We start from the raw sequence: 16,858 nt of genomic DNA on the forward strand, positions 1-16,858 counted from the left end.
AGAACAGGTGTTTCTAATGAGAGTATACCAATTAAAACATGAATGTGTAAACGTATGATCATTGTCAACAAGAGCTCAATTTAGACAATAAAGAAAAATATGTTACTTGTTATTGCAAGCAAACACAACACTTGTAACAGCTTAAAGTGAAAACTTTTTTACTCTTACTTTGATATTCAACATGCACTTCACAGTTTATTTAAGCCATTTTGTTATTGTAAGCCTGCAGAACTCTGCTGGATATGTGACTGATTTCACACTAATAAGTCTTGTTGCCAGTTCGCATTACAAGCTGTCGCAGACATTTAAGCACCCATTCATGGTTGAACAGATGGGACAGTGAAAGCACTGGCAGAACTTCTTGCACTGAGCACATTGCTCTGAGGCATGTTCCATCAGATAGTGAGACAGCGACATTACTAAAACTGTAGCAGAATCCAGTGATATGAGAATAATTTGCAGAACAGGACTGCAGCATGTAAAGTCATAAAGTTGGATTGTATGCTAGACACATGTTGCCCACTCATACTTAATGTTTCATACAAAGAATGAAAAAAAAAACTACTTTACAAAAGATGGCTATACTGTAATCATTGAAGGAATTATTTCCTTCATATAATAAAACTGACCTGGAAAAATATTGCCATTCTATGCGTGTACTGCCTTGGGTGTGAAAATGGAAGGTTCTCATTGTTCAGAGCGTTTTCTTTCTTCCATTCTTTCTTTCATTATTTTATATATATTTTTTACTGGAGTAATACACTTATCGGTACTGATCATTTGCAAGCCTGACACAGGAGAAAAACATTATGGTTAATGGCCTGAATGCTTTAGCTGATGTGGATTTCTATAAGAAGTCTAACTGGCAGAACAGTTACACTTTCCCTTACAAACTGGAGGATCTCCTCAAGCGTCGTAACCATTGTCATTTAGTTAGGTTTTTCTAATTGTTTTTTCTGTGGGACCTTTACACTTTTTGGTGTAAGGTTGACATAAGGTCTATAATCTGAAATATAGTAGAAATCTAGATTAGTTTTCATTAGTCTTGATTTATACCAGAAGAGTTTAGAAATTGTAGTGCAGATCCCTGCTTGGTGACAGAATGAATGAACCTGAGAACACTAGGCTGCATATTATGCCAGTAGAATAGAAGTCAGTATGTCAGGGTATGAAACTGTCCCAAAATAGCAATAGTATACTTACTCTCTGTACAATATAGCTGTGCAGCTGTCCTCTGCAGCTTGTATTTGCAGTTACATATTAGCAGGGATGTGAGCATGAATGCATTTCTGGCTTAAGATACGACATATCTCTCCCATTTAATAGACTGTATTATGACTGCAATAGGGAATAATTATTTTGGAACTGTGCAATTAGAACTAAGTAAATGATGATGACATGGATAGGCAGGTTAGCTCAAACAGAATATTTCTGTACATGCCATCCATTCATCTATCTGCCCCCAAACTCATTTTCCAATTGTTTGCACATGGGCTCAGGATGTCACTCTGCATATGCTACACATTTGTTAGTTGGAACTCCCCTTCTCTAATAGATACATATTTCTTCTTCTCCTTTCAGTTGCTCCTGTTAAGAGTTGCCATAGCAGATCATAGGTCTGCAAAATGAGTGGCAGTTGAGTTTTATAGTGTTGAGTTACCAGCCCAGTGCCCAACCTGACTCAGAGGACACACACAGACTCACATCTAGGGCCAATTTAAAATGTTCAATCCACCTAGAGCATGTCTTGGGAATATGGGGGGAAACCACAGCACACCCACATGAACACAAAGAGGACATGCAGATGCTGCACAGAAGGCACCCCAGATGAGAATTGTAGCAGAGAAACTCTTACTGTAAGGTGACAATGCTAACCATTGCACCACTGTGCCACCCTAATAGATACATATTTATAAGTATTACAAATCAAGTCTATTTCACTATGGAATATATTTTCATTGTACAGACATAACTCAACACACAATTAAAGTAAACAAACGCTGGCAACACCAAAAGCGAAGGATAATTTCTGTTGCTGTAATCCACAACGTGTATGAAAATATATCTTTTACTCGTAAAGAATAATAAAACGATTGAACCAGCAGATGGAATGCATATTTAAACACAAGTTTTGGTAGTACTAGTTGTTGTCTGAAGAAGTTCTGACATTATTTGGAACGAAAAACGCTTGTAGCGTTTTACATCTACTTTATTTGCGTAATAAAAGTAATTCTTCAATCGTTTTATTATTCTTTACGAGTAAAAGATATATTTTCATACACGTTGTGTATTACAGCAACAGGAAATTATCCTTCGCTTTTTTTGTTACCAGCGTTTATTTACTTCAAGTGTTTGGTGTTGTGTTCCTGGTTTTCAACACACAACTACCTATAATGATGATTAACGTGGTTGAAAAGTAGAGAAAACAGCTGAAACAGCCACATGTTGATGAGCCAATGTGTAAGTGGCAAAATGAATTGAAATCAAAAGATAAATAATGGTAGCTAAGATAGTAGACCTCTTCAGTGGTACACGTACAAGAGCACACATTTGAGTTTGTGATTATACAGCAATTATATAAAGATGCTTGTGGATATATTGTTGATGAATATTTGAATTAGTGTAAGCTTAAATAGCAGCTCAAGTTTAATGAAACCTGTCATCCAGGATTAAATGAATCACTATAAATGAATTCTGTTTTAAAATTAAAACATTTCATGTTAATTGATGATTTTAAATAGTGCAGATTTTCTGTTGGAGATTTTAAGCATGTGATGGTAGAGGTTTCATATTTAAAGTTGTGAATGTTAAAAATGGTAGTTCTGATGAAGTTCCTGACATTAGTGGAACAAAAGTGCTTAACCTGTTAAAATAAGTCATTCACTTACCACTATAGAATTTGTTTGTACCGGTCTTTATCTGTTCCTGTGAAGAATTTTGTTTTATATCAAATTGCATTATTTGTTTTCAGCCTCTTCCTTCTAGGAGGTGCAATGCTATTTAGTCTATTAAGAAAGATTGTATTAAATTTAATTACAGCAACATGAAAGGGAAAGATTTTTAGGAAGTTCCAATTCATAGTTGATTGGTGTAATAATGATCATTTCTGGGTTAAACTTGGAAAGGTTACTTGTTTTATGAATATGCTGTTTAACTGGATGTGTGATATGTCTAGTTATAGAGATTGGGATATGATCATTGAAAAAGTCTGAAATTGTACCTTTGATGGAGCGTTGGCTACGGTCTGATACTAAGATCCAGTCTAATAGAGAATTTGATGTCTTGCTATAATGCATTGGGCTATTAATTAGTTGTGTGTAGCCATATAAGTTCATGCTAGATGCAGAGGAGTTAGTGTTTATGTCCAGCCAATATGCATTATCACCTAGTAATTTTTTATCTTGGGGAAATGATATGGATAGCCAATATGGATACCTTCCGGTATAGCTATATTGTCACCTGGATCAATATAAATGCCTGTAATGCATATTTGTTTATAAATGTTTATTTTGAGGAAATCAATAAGAAGCTCTGATGAACTGGATTTTGGTGTTGATTTGCTACAAAGAGAAATGTGGTAATCACTGGTAAATATAAAAGCAATACCATCACCTTTCCTCTTTAAATGGTCATTACGGATGATATTATAGCCAGTAGGTATAACTTTGGAGATGTTTACACTGGGTTTAAGCCAAGCTTCAGTTACAGCAAGAATGTCAAGCTTATGTTGGATAATCTAGGCATGTAGTTCATCAGTGTTATTTCTTATACATCTAACATTTATTGCAGCAAAAATTAGATCACCAGGGTTGGGGACTTGCTGGCGTTGGTTTAAAGAAGTGTGTGGGAGAGAATTATTTGTGTTTATTGTGATGGGCCGGGCTAGGATTAGGGTGTATGTTTCCTCCTTGAAGGATTTTAGTTTAGTATATTGGGGAATTATGCATACTTGTTTCTTGGAGATGATTCTTGCACTTATTTATTTATTTATTTGTTTACGTATTAATTAATTATTTATTTATGTATTTACTTTGGGGGGAAGTGGACATAATTAGCCTATATTTGGGATAAGGATGGGGGCAACATTAAATATGTTTGGTGCAATGTGTGGAGAGTGTAAAGAGGAAGTGTGGATAGGTGGCTGGGACAGAACTGGAGAGATATTGAGAGATATTACTGACTCTTGGTAGGATGAAAGATGGCATAGTAGGAGAAGAAGAACAGAGAATAAGCTGTAGAGTGCCATAATTAAGTACATGAATCAGTATTTTATAGAAGTCAGGTAGTGGGGAAGCAACAATAAAAAAGAAAACAATGAGTTGTAGGACAGTAGGAGATTCAGTGGTGGTGGATTCTGAAAACTGGAAGAGGATAGGTAAGGAGAGAAGTATTTTCTATAATAGAAGAGTGATAAGTTGCTATGGTATCTTCTCTGGAATGAAGAAAAAGAGGGATATTAGTGGTTAGAATATAATAATGTAGTCAAAATAAAAAGAAATTAGTTCTTATAAGAAGAAATAGGATGAAATGAGTAGTAAACCCTTCCCAACACCTACTTCACTTCCTACCCTAGCTACTCCTCCAGTTCTTTCTACCTTTTATCCCTTTTCATGCCATCTCCAAATATATCACTTATTACAAGTCATGCAAATTTTCTCATGACCGACTCTAACAACCCTCCAACAACCAAGGTGCCTTTGAACAAATAAGCCTGCAAGCAAACTACATATATGCATTTACTGGGTAGGTGGATAGGAACAAAGGCACATTCCTGCCATGACCAGTGTTTTCTAATGAGCAAATCATGTCAGTTGCATTTGTAGTTAGAATATACATGCATTTATATATATTATATACTTGAGGGTAATGCAACGTATAAAGAACAACTTGAAAAGTGAGACTGACAAATATGCATGACAGAATGGCATACAACAATCTACTGCTTAACTGAGAGAAGAGGTAAATAACAAACTGGACTTATTCAAGAATTATTTTAAGGGCTCAATAACAGGCATTGCAACTGTTCTAAGCTAAAGAGGTAAGAATGTGTTTATCCAGTGTCTTTGAAACATCTATGTCCATAGCTAAAAGATAAGATGCTTTTTTGAGATTACTTTGAAAAATCTTACAGAGTTTCTTGATTATGAATACCTATAGGCTGCTAAGGAAGATCCAGTCTTATAGAATAATTTTATACTTGTAGTATGCCAAAATGTGAGTCAGACAATGTTGTGGGGCTGTTGGTTTTTGTATCGGTGGTTGTAAGAATGGTTTCATACGTTCTGTTTTGCTGTCAGCAGGAGACATTTCTTCTGGTTAAAATATAAATGAGTGATATAAAATGAAAGATGTATTTCTAAGTACATAAGTTTCTTAATATTTTCTCTTGGCAGACTAATATTTGTGTGCATTGTCAAACTTGCTGAATATCAAAATAGGCCACATACTTTGAAACTGCAAGTACAGTTTATAAGGTCTTCTTAGTTTCTTAATAGTTAACCATGCATTTTCCTACATGAGGAATGTGTCCTTTCTAAGTAACTAATATTCATGGTTTTATACACGTAAAGAAAAAAAATGTTTGGATTTAAGTGATGTTATAAGGACTGATAGCTTAGATTTGATATATTGCTAAGGACAGTAATAGATATTCTTTACTTTTCATATTAAATCAGTTTCCTTTATGCCATAACATTTTTCACTGAACTTTGGTCAAGCTGAATCATAGAGCTGTATTGTATTTCATACAAAAGTTCTAGCACTGTAACAAGAGTGTGGCCTTCACTGTTCATATTTCACTAGGATTTTCTTGTTTACCAATATTTTAATAAAAATACTTTATGCACTATGTCTTTTTTCTGTACTTGCATGAGAAGTGAAAATAAAACTCTATCAGAATTTAGCTTTCTGTAACTTCAAACTCATAGTTGGCTTGATTAAGCTATTTACCAGAAATTCGCTTTAATAAGATTATTTGAGATAATGTGATGATATTTAAATTATGTTCTCCAATAATTTGCATCAAGAACAACAGTACTGTGATCTGAAGGTCAGAAGGTCAAAAGCAGACCAGCTTTGAGGTGTGATATATACATCGGTGTCCCTGTGGCATTTAACATTATTACATATATTTTTTGCATCCTGCAGTCTCTCTAACATGCAAAAGGTCACTTTGTCAAATTCTACCATCTAACAGCATCATGCATGATTACATTTACAGGCAGGATTTTAGCACATGGCCTTCTTGACAGGCTGTCAGATGATGTCATGCTTGTCCAGCACAACTGCTTGTCCTTTTTTCTGCAACTCTAATCAGCTTTATATCTCGTCCTCCTAAGTGTCTAACTGAAGAATCACATTTAGCCATTGTGGAAATCACTGAGTCTGGGAAAAGTCCAATTTTGTAAATTCTATCCATGCATTTCAAAAATCATCAAATACAATCAGATTAGGACTTAGTCCTTGCTATGAAAGCCAGAATGTTGTCTCTCATTTGTGGATGTTGGCAAATGTGCGACCCTTCAATTTATAGTGCCTGCAGCAGAAGAAAAGTAAATCTAATGCACAGTGACATCAAGGATTCTAAGGAGAATCCAGAAGTCAAAGGGTAATCAAAATATTTGTTCCTGTGATTTATGAAGAAATAGCAGTAATGATAACAAATTAATGCAGTATGGCTACCGTACTGGTGGGTGAAGTTTGATTACTCGATCTTCCATTGCCCAAGGGTTAAGATGCTGAGGAATGCAGCACCTACACAGACAATCAATTAGATTTGTTGGTATTGGTGCTGGTTTGGGGGTACTTTCCCCTTCATGGAGTTAGTGTGACCATGATGTTGGTATATATATATATATATATATATATATATATATATATTCAAGTGTATTGAGGGTTCCCCCTCATTGGAAGGTACAAGAGGGCTTGCATTCTTGCAAAAATATTTAGGATATATTTTTAACAGATCTTTTGGGGGGTATTATCGTTTTTGGATAGCAGTCATCTGCGGTTTCAGCTATGATGAGTTATGCTGGAAAAAAAAGTAGTACTTTGCAAACGCAAATGCAAGGTGTCACAATTACCATATTGAGCCATAACCAACACATGAAAATAACAACTGTAGAAATGTACTCATATCCAGCAAAGGAACACAGACCACATGATACCACATAATTCATATCAAGGTGTCAGACAGTATAGCAGAAAATAATAACTAAATGGAGGAGTTCACAATTATATTATGACTAGTCAAAAATAATTTATAAAAGGAATGACACATAATAATGTACAATAACACTTGAAAGCAGATATCAATAGCATTTATTGAATGCTGTTAACAGCAGTGTCTCTTGGAAATTATTCCTGAAGAATGTAGATTATAATAAAGTATATCAGTTACAAATTTTTGGTTAATATTATGTAATAGGGCTAAATGGAAATAGTAAACAAACAAATAAACTAAACAAATTGATATAGATTGCTATATATATATATATATATATATATATATATATATATATGGATCTACTTCACTTACCCGAAAAACCACATCGCCAACATTAGCTTCACTGAGACGAATACACTGACAAACCAGAAGACCAACATCCAGAACACTGTAATTCCAACCCAAGGTAAGTAACTGCTTGGCCATCCCGAAAAAAAAAAAAAAAAAAACTAAACCCACCCATGTGAAGCCCCAGCACCCCTCTACATGGGGGCTTCAACCCCCAGACTACCCTAACTAATATACCAACTCTGTGATCACACTACGTGGGGGTAAGGGGCAAAGTTCAATAGGATGGTGAAGAGGTTACTTACCTCAGGTCGAAATGTTGGTGCTCGAGATATATGTCTTCTGTCGTGTATTCGTCTCGGTGAAGTGAATGTCGGCAATGTGGTTTTTCAGGTAAGTAAAGTAGACCCATATATATATATATATATATATATATATATATATATATATATATATATATATATCTATATAGGTGTGTGTGTATATGGAATTCTGAAACACCAGAAGCACAAAATTAAAAATACTGAAGTTCGGAGCTTCTGGTGTTGCGGTGTGTGAATGTATACTTATAAGTGTAGGTAAGTACATATGAGTGTTTTGGTTAGGGGCTTTTATGTATGTTAGTGTGTGTTTTGGCTGTGATGTGTGTGTGCAAGGGGCCGTGAAATGTGTGTGCTTGAGTTACCTTTGTGTGTGTGATTGTGCAATCTCGGAGTTAGTGTATATAAGTAGGGGGTGTGGGGGTGCAAGGGGGCTTGCCCCCCTTCTTGTCTGTAGTGTAGAATTGTTAGTTTGATTGTGGGGGAAATTGTGTGTATGTGTATGTGTGTGGTGTATTTGCACTGTAGGTTCGTGATTTTAAATTTTGCGGTTATGGGGTTTCGGTATTTAATGGTTTTGGCTATAGAATTTCAAAATACTGAAATTCAGGATTTCAGTATCTCGGGATTCTATAGTGAACCCATATATATACTGGGCTAAGAAAACTGTCCAATCAGATTGCTATGTACTTGTAAATTAAATGTGTTTCATACACATGAGTGAGTCAGTGCTGATTACCTAGTTCTCACGTCTAGTCATAGATCTTTTTTCCTTCATAGCCTGCAAAGTTTTACCAGCAGTCATTTTGACTTGCAGTGAAAGAAGAGTCTGCAGCTAAGTTCCACATACAATTCCTGTCACTGATATAACAAAAGGTCCAGGAATTAGAACTAATACAAGGAAACTACAATTATGCAGGCTTCTCTAGGCAAAGGTGGCATATATGAAAGCAGGAAAGGATATTATACCAATCAAAATAAAAACAGAAAAGTAACCTATATGGAATGACAGTGTTGAGAGGAAGGGGGTTAATTTTTAGTGCTGCTACTGTCCCATTTTCATTATTAAAAAAGAAATGTGGCATGCACCAAAGAATGACTTTCTTTGGGACTGAGTGAGCACTGCAGGTAATGGGTACATATAGACATGAAACATATATACATATAGGATCAGTATACCTACAGTGTGGGTTAAAATGGATTATTGATATACACTGTCAGAGTGTTGATAGCTGTTGAATAGGAGGGACAGACAATGTTCAAGGTATAGGGAAAGACTCATAAATGCTGGTTAACCCTAGGAGGAGGACAGGATCAGCTGCTGGCATGGCTGACTTCCCGGCTGGCCCTGATGGCAGTATACCCAGACATCCCACACCAGGGTGACTGATCTCATGAGTCAGCTGCTCCCTGGGAGGTCAAGAGACTTATTCTCCTGGTCAAGTGAACCTCAAATTCACTCCTAAAGATGCTCCGTGTCTCATGACTTCAGTGGTTTAAGAGAGTTGATACCCCCTTTCCACAATCAGCAGTAGAGCGCTCTCCAACTGGCAGTAGCAGAAGTGGCTGGCAGGGAGTGAGGTAAGTGTATTTTCTCACTCACATAGACCTATATATAGGAAACATAATGGGAAGAAAATGATAAATCACACAAATAGCACAACCACGTCTTCATTTGTACACTGGAATACAAGTACACACACACACACACACACACACACACACACACACACACACACACACACACACACACACACATACGCACAAGTGCACACGCGCACACACGCACACACAAAACCTGTTCTCTGGAGAACTGCTCCTGCTTTTTGTGGCAGTCAATGGTATTCAGAGGATGCACCTCAGTAGATAAAAAAGAAATAAAGCATTGGTGGACTACACAAAATACAATAAGAGATAAATGTACATTTAAAAATAAATTCTTGCAGTACATCTCTAACTGCTTCTCTTGAATCTCTGCCTTCCATTGCCAGAACAAGTCAGGGTAGCTCCTCTTCACAGAAACATGCATTACTCTCCTGTTTCAGCTCTGTCCTGGCATTTCCCTTTTTAAAGAGCCGTCAAAACATCTCAGGAGAGACCACTTAAAGTCCCTGTGTATCATGAACAGGTTGACTTTAACTAGAGTAAGTATACCTTCTGCTCCAGCACCTGATCAGTGATGGTAAAATATAGTATCATTCTGGGAGACAGATGGAGGAATGTAAAAACTGGCTTTCGACCTGGTTTGATTATGTTACAACAGATGAGCCATCAGTAAGTCACCAGCATTCTAGCCAAATCCTCTTCTGATTAATGCTACAGATGTTGAATTTTGATGGCCAGCATTTAGATGGATGTCTGCTGAAAGAAAGAACAGCAGTGCTTCTATGCAAATAAGGGACAGTAATAGCTTGCATCTAATGGTATGAGTGTAAGTTGGAGAATTCCCCCACCATATTGGGAGTGTATCGATTGCTTTTGTAGTATTCTTTGTATCTATTGTTGGCATGGTTTAATTTCTCCAATTCTATTGGGTTTCTAATAGCATGACAGGAATGGACCCCATTCCTAAGTCGAATTATGATTAAAGTTCACGACAGTAGTATTTTTTTCAGTCTTTGATGTTAGCCAGAAGTGCTCTCTGCAGCACCTGCAGTGTGCCCAGAACTGTCTCCTTTTCCATTCATATGGAGTTACATGTATTGGTAACATAGCTAAGTACAATTGTAAATTCTTTTTTATAAGACCCATTTCTCCTACTACTATTGGAAATGTCTGGGTATTCTTCTTCCACATTTATGCATGTAAATCCTGGTATTTTATGACTTTGTGTCTTGCTGTACATAAGAGACTGTTGTCATGGGTGCAGCAATTTTAGTGATCAATTCTACTTTTGACTTCTTTTCATGGACTACTATATGTGTTTTTCTTGCATCTATTTTTTGAACTGTTGATGATAATAGGTGATCCCATGTGATATAAACCATCATTTTCTTTAATGCTTTGAGGCTCTTGTTTTCGATGCTTCTCAGCTACTTCAATATTATAATGTTTGCACAATCCCCAATGCAACAGTCTTGCTACATTGCCAAAGTGGTTAGAAAATCCTTCTATGTGGCCCACCTAATCACAAAAGGGTTTGCATCCAGATTGAAAGAGGTCATTGGGCCCCTCTATGCATCACTCATCAGACCCATCATAGAGTACAATGCCCCATTTGGGATGTACCTTACAAGACACCTGCAACAACTGTAAAGACCACAGTAGTACATCACCAAGAGGATCACTGACCTCAAGCAGATGCCCAATGCAGCTCGACTGAAGAAACTCCAGCTGTATTCGGTTGCATACCGCCTACTTAGAGGTGATCTCTGCCTGACATACAAGGAAGGCAATGTCCAACCCAAAATTGATGGACATGCTCCACCTAAAGAAAACCATATCCCCTCGAGCCACACATTCCAGGGATCTAAAAATCACCACAACAATAAATAGAATGTGCTAGAGGGATAGATTCCTGTCCCAGAGACTTCCCATGCTCTGGAACAAGATTCCAATCTACATTAGGCAGAGCTCCTCGCTAACTTTCTTCAAGAGAAACCTTGAGGAGTGGATGGGAAACAGAAAGTTTACCCCAGGGATCACTTCAGTGACTCTGCTGGACAGAGGCATGGGGAACTAATCTACGGGGGTGGCAAAAGCCAACACATTCTGGCTAGGCTTATAAATGCCTTAGGGCAGATAGCCTAGTACCTACCTATGAACCTATGAACCTATTATACCTTTAATTATTACAGTCCTTCTAGCATTAGTGTATCATACCCAGCAAGAAAATGTGTGACTTTTTCCAATTCTGTTTTAAAAAACCTGCATTTGTCTGTTTCTCCCACATGTTCAATGGACTTCGTAAACCAACATGTACATAGTTCATTATCCTGGACTGCTAATATTACCTTTCGTGTTTTGGTTTAAATTCACCTCTTCTTAGCCATTCCGGAATTTGGTCATGATCAACATGATGTTGTACCAAGAGCTTTCTGTACCTGCACATCTATATTTATGCATTTTCCACATTTCTTGCCTTCTCAGTTGATCCTTCAGCTTAATCTTCTTCCTTTTGTTTTCAGTGCAATCAGTTGCTGCCTGATTTTTATCTACTTCTGGTTTGATTTCCATTCCTGCTTGACACCAATATTCTTCTTCTGCTGAACTAAGCAGGGAAGTCATCTTAGACTTATTCTCCTCAACATTTAAAACTTTCACTATGTTTGAATGTTGTGAGGTCAGCAGATATGTAAGCAGCCTTAAGACTGCAGATCTATACATGTAATCAATTTCAAGGAGGCACAATCCTTCTTCAGAATGGGGAATATATAATCTTGGTATACACTGAATTTTATAAATCGTTTGATAAGCATGAAGCATTTTTCTTGTTTTCCTTTTCAACTGATCCATTACCTTTTGGGGGCAGTCAATCACTTCAAAACTGAAAGTAAGGGCAGGAAGAACAAATTGTTCTATAGCCTGGACTTTGTTCCTAGATGTCAGAGCTGTTTACAGTATTAATTTTAGGGGTCTATATCACAACATCGAAGTCTCAGAACTTCGAATGTTGCAACGTCGAAGTGGAGATCTTGAAGACTGAAAACCCTGAAGACTGAGAACAGCGATTTTTTTTCCCTGGGGAAAAAAAAATCTCTGTTCCAGTACAAAACACGAAACACACAAACACTACAAACTCTTTCTAATGTGGGGGGCTTCACCCCTCACACCCCATCATGGGGAGCTGTGCCCCCCACACCCCCTACTTAAATATACCAAGTCCGAGATCACACCACAGTGAAGGAAATAGCAAAGCCACGGAAATGGCCCACCAAATTCCTTCCCTGGGAAAGAATTTGATGTTTTGCAGCTTTGCTATTGTCAGTCTTCAAGGTTTCCAATTTGATGTTACAACATTCAAAGTTGTGAGACTTTGATGTTGTAATATACACCCTAATTTTAGTGTTCTAAAATATTCCTTGCAAAGTTTTATTTGCATTTGTTCATGTTTTATTGCTGATCCTTCAATTCCCAAATATTTATGCCCTCCCTCTTGCTCAAGTTTTTTTTATATCACATTCCTGTCCCAGAGTGATATTTTCTTGGTGCTGCAGCTCTCCTGCTTTTAAAGTTACTTTTGCACATTTATCAAGACCAAATGACAATCTTATATCATCTGAGTTGTGCTTTCAGTTCCTCATCTGATGAACTAAATAACTTTAAATCATCCACAAAAACAAGATGAGACTTCTTTACACTTTGTTACTTTCTGCAAACCAAATTGTAGCCATGACCTAATCTGCTAATCATGTCTTAGTATAATGTATGATGATAACAAAAGATATGAGCAGTACCCAACCATGGATGTTAATCTTTAAAGGATGCATAATCTTTCGGCAGTGATATAACAGTAGGTAAATAAATGATGCTGCAGTCTAGTGAAAGGGGGTATAGAGGCATGATTGTGAAGAAGACTGTAGAGTGCATTTTTAATGTAATTTTGATGTGAGGGTGGTGCGCTTTAAGTGGGATGAGTTAAGTAGTAGAAAAGCAGAGTGAACTATTTGTTACGAATGTGAAGAGCAGGGGAGGTGTTGTAGGAATTATTTGGAATGGACCAATGTGAGTCACACCCCCTATGCAGCAGGAGTCAATCAGTTTGTACATGCGCAGAACTGTAGCAACTCACACGCACCTCATTTTGCAAGCAAAAGAAAGGATTTAGAGTATTTCCAGGTAAGAACTTCTGAGAAGTAAGTATTGAGCTATGGACAGCTTGTAAAAAAAAATGAAAAGAATCACTGGATAATGCTTTCATGCTCCAAGCAACAACTGCCAGATGGGATGTCACTAGTAACTATTAATCTGATCAGTTAGTTGCCAAACAGGATTTGCAAGAATGGATACACAGGAAGGAAAGATTTTGGTGCCTGTGCAGTTGTAGGATGAAGCAATAACAATGTAATGCATTTTACACAGCCAGCCAAGTTTGATGAGGTTATACTTAATGGAAAAAGTGCATCCAGGCTATTCACTACTTTAATAAGGAAGTAGCTGTACCCATAGATAAGAAATTGGATGTGTGTGTGTGTGTGTATGTGTGTATGTGTGTGTGTGTGTGTGTGTGTGTGTGTGTGTGTGTGTGTGTGTGTGTGTGTGTGTGTGTGTGTGTGTGTGTGTGTGTGTGTGTGTGTGTGTGTGTGTGTGTGTGTGCGTGTGTGTGTGTGTGTGTGTGTGTGTGTGTGTGTGTGTGTGTGTTTGTGTGTGTGTGTGTGTGTGTGTGTGTGTATGTTACATGTGCTGCAAGGTGATCTAATTAAAAAAATGCAACTAGGCAGCTCCTTCTCAATTCACAACTTTAAAAGGAAGGTAGATGCACACCAAGAGAAGACACCAGATGTCTACATGTTATACATGGTACAAAGGGATAGAGATACAATATACAGACCGTATGTCTTTAACCAAATCATCTACACCTTGAAGCATTCACTTAACTGCCAGTCCGCGTGATGTTGGTATGTTAAGTTACTCCACATATTTCTTTTGTTAGTGGTGATGATCACAAAGTGCATCATTGCCACACTGACTCTGACAGCACCTACCAACAGATGCTGTTTACCTACTTTTGCACCTCTTCCTAATAAGGCTCACACCATTTTCTCAGTAAGCCACAACATTCAAATTGGGAACTTGGGGGGAGAGAACCATTTTATATCTTTCAGTCAGTCTACCATCTTGACTTCTTGCTTTCACATTTATGTCATTATGTGCTCATATGCATGCACTGCATATGGCAATTTCAGCCATTACAACTTCATGCTCAGTGTCTTTGACGTTCCCTCACTTTTGCATTGCCACACTCTAATACTATTTAATCTGCCCATCTATGACTCCCATCCAATGAAGTAATGCAATTCAGACTGAAAAATGGAGTTATGAAACAGACTATAATAAGACATTTCCAAAAGAATATGTCACTGTTATAGTTCATTTAAAAAGAAGTGTCCTTAAAATTTCTGCTCAGGAAACATTATCTCAAAATTTCACAAAGATAAAAAGCCATAATTGCAATCATTTTGGTAAATGAGCAACATATATCCTAAGATTCAGAAAAAGCCTGCTGCTCAAATGGTGGTGATAAATTGAGATTCAGAAACAACTATGGCTGCAATGAGAAAGATCTGGCTATTTGATCATTAGTAATTCTCTGAATCACACTGTAGTTAACACGAGTGATGTCAATCCTGATGGTTAAAGTGCAGTATTTTTCCTAGCATTCCATGCATCACATTGAAAAAGGCACCACCATAAACACACACACACACACACACACACACACACACACACACACACACACACACACACACACACACACGCACGCACGCACGCACACACACACACACACACACACACACACACACACACACACACACACACACACATCCACCCATCAACTAACACCCCCCACATTAGTCAGTCATAGTCACTGAAACTTATAACCATTCATTCATATGCATGTTCCAAAACACACACAGACCTAGAATTGCAGTCCACTACCTAACCCTCCCCCTGTGCAATTACCCAGTCAGACACATACTCACAAACACATTCCTGTAGTTTAATTCATGTTTCTACAGACAAACATGCACAGATCCACACACAAACATATACTCACAAACATAAACATGCACACACTAATAACCCAATCCTCACTTCATCTTTTAACTTACATGCCCAGAGACTGCTTCCGTAGGAGTGAATCGGTGAGCACTATCTTTTCAGCATCTTCATTTTTCTCATAACAGTGAATTTTCCTGTTACTGAATGCTTCTTTGAATGACTCAAAAGTATAAATTGGGAGCTGCTGGGTAGTGTCTTTATCATGCAGCTGTTCCCATGTCATAGCTCCTGCCGGAAGCAAATCTTAGTGGTTGGGTTGATCAAGAAAAGGGAGATATAGTGTGAGAAGAAAAATGTAGGTGTTAAGGCTTTCCACTCCCAATAAGCCATTCTGAATCCTAGCCACTATTTTGTAAGCATAATAGTCATTTAATCCCCTTAACTGACAAAACCGAGCAAGTCATATATGAACCACCACTAATTACTGTAACCTGGATTCAAAATAGGGCTTGAAAAAAATTGAATATGAAACAATATTTATAAATATAATTGTGGAACAGGACAGAACAGCTATAGGTCTCCTAAAATGTCTACTCTGAAAATTTTATACAAAAATTCTGGTGCCCTATTGATAATTTAAGTCTCTACAATGCAAGTCCTGAAAGCCTGAAATATTAAACATAATTGTACTTGTTCAAACAGCAAAAACTTGAAACTCACTATAATGCAATGAATGTATTTTTTTTTTTTTGTAGGTGGATAAGCCCTGCTGCACCTCCGCAACCCTATGCAAACTCCAATATTGTTAAACTTTGGAGAAGTTTATCCCAGATGCAGCAGTCTTTGACTATATATATATATATATATATATATATATATATATATATATATATATATATAATTTCCCCACATTGAAATTAATTTTCCATTGTTTCAGAACTTGCATTATTGGGTCTTGAATGTACAAAGGGGATCACACAAAGTCCATGTATTTAAAAAGTTATAACCCAGTGCAAATATAGTTAATAAAAATAGGAAACCATTATATTTTACCCTTGCTGCTATCAAAAATGTTAAAAAAAGGATGTTAGCTATATTAGTTAGTGGGAACAAGAAAAATAAAATGTTAAAGAGTTGTAAAAGGTATATAAGCAAGGTTAAATTCCCTGTATGCATATGAGAGTAGATCATCTGAGATAGTACACAATATCTTGAACATGATAACAAGACTGCTGCTCTACAACATCTTACTGAGGGATATGAAACTACTAATGTAAATTCATATATGGCCTTACTAAACATTTCACATATATTACCAATGACTTTCTTGAAAATACTACATAATGGCTTGTAGTTTGAGGAC

This window comes from Protopterus annectens, chromosome 5.part1 (genome assembly GCF_019279795.1).
Source record: "Protopterus annectens isolate FY-2018-M chromosome 5.part1, PAN1.0, whole genome shotgun sequence".
NCBI lineage: Eukaryota > Metazoa > Chordata > Ceratodontiformes > Protopteridae > Protopterus > Protopterus annectens.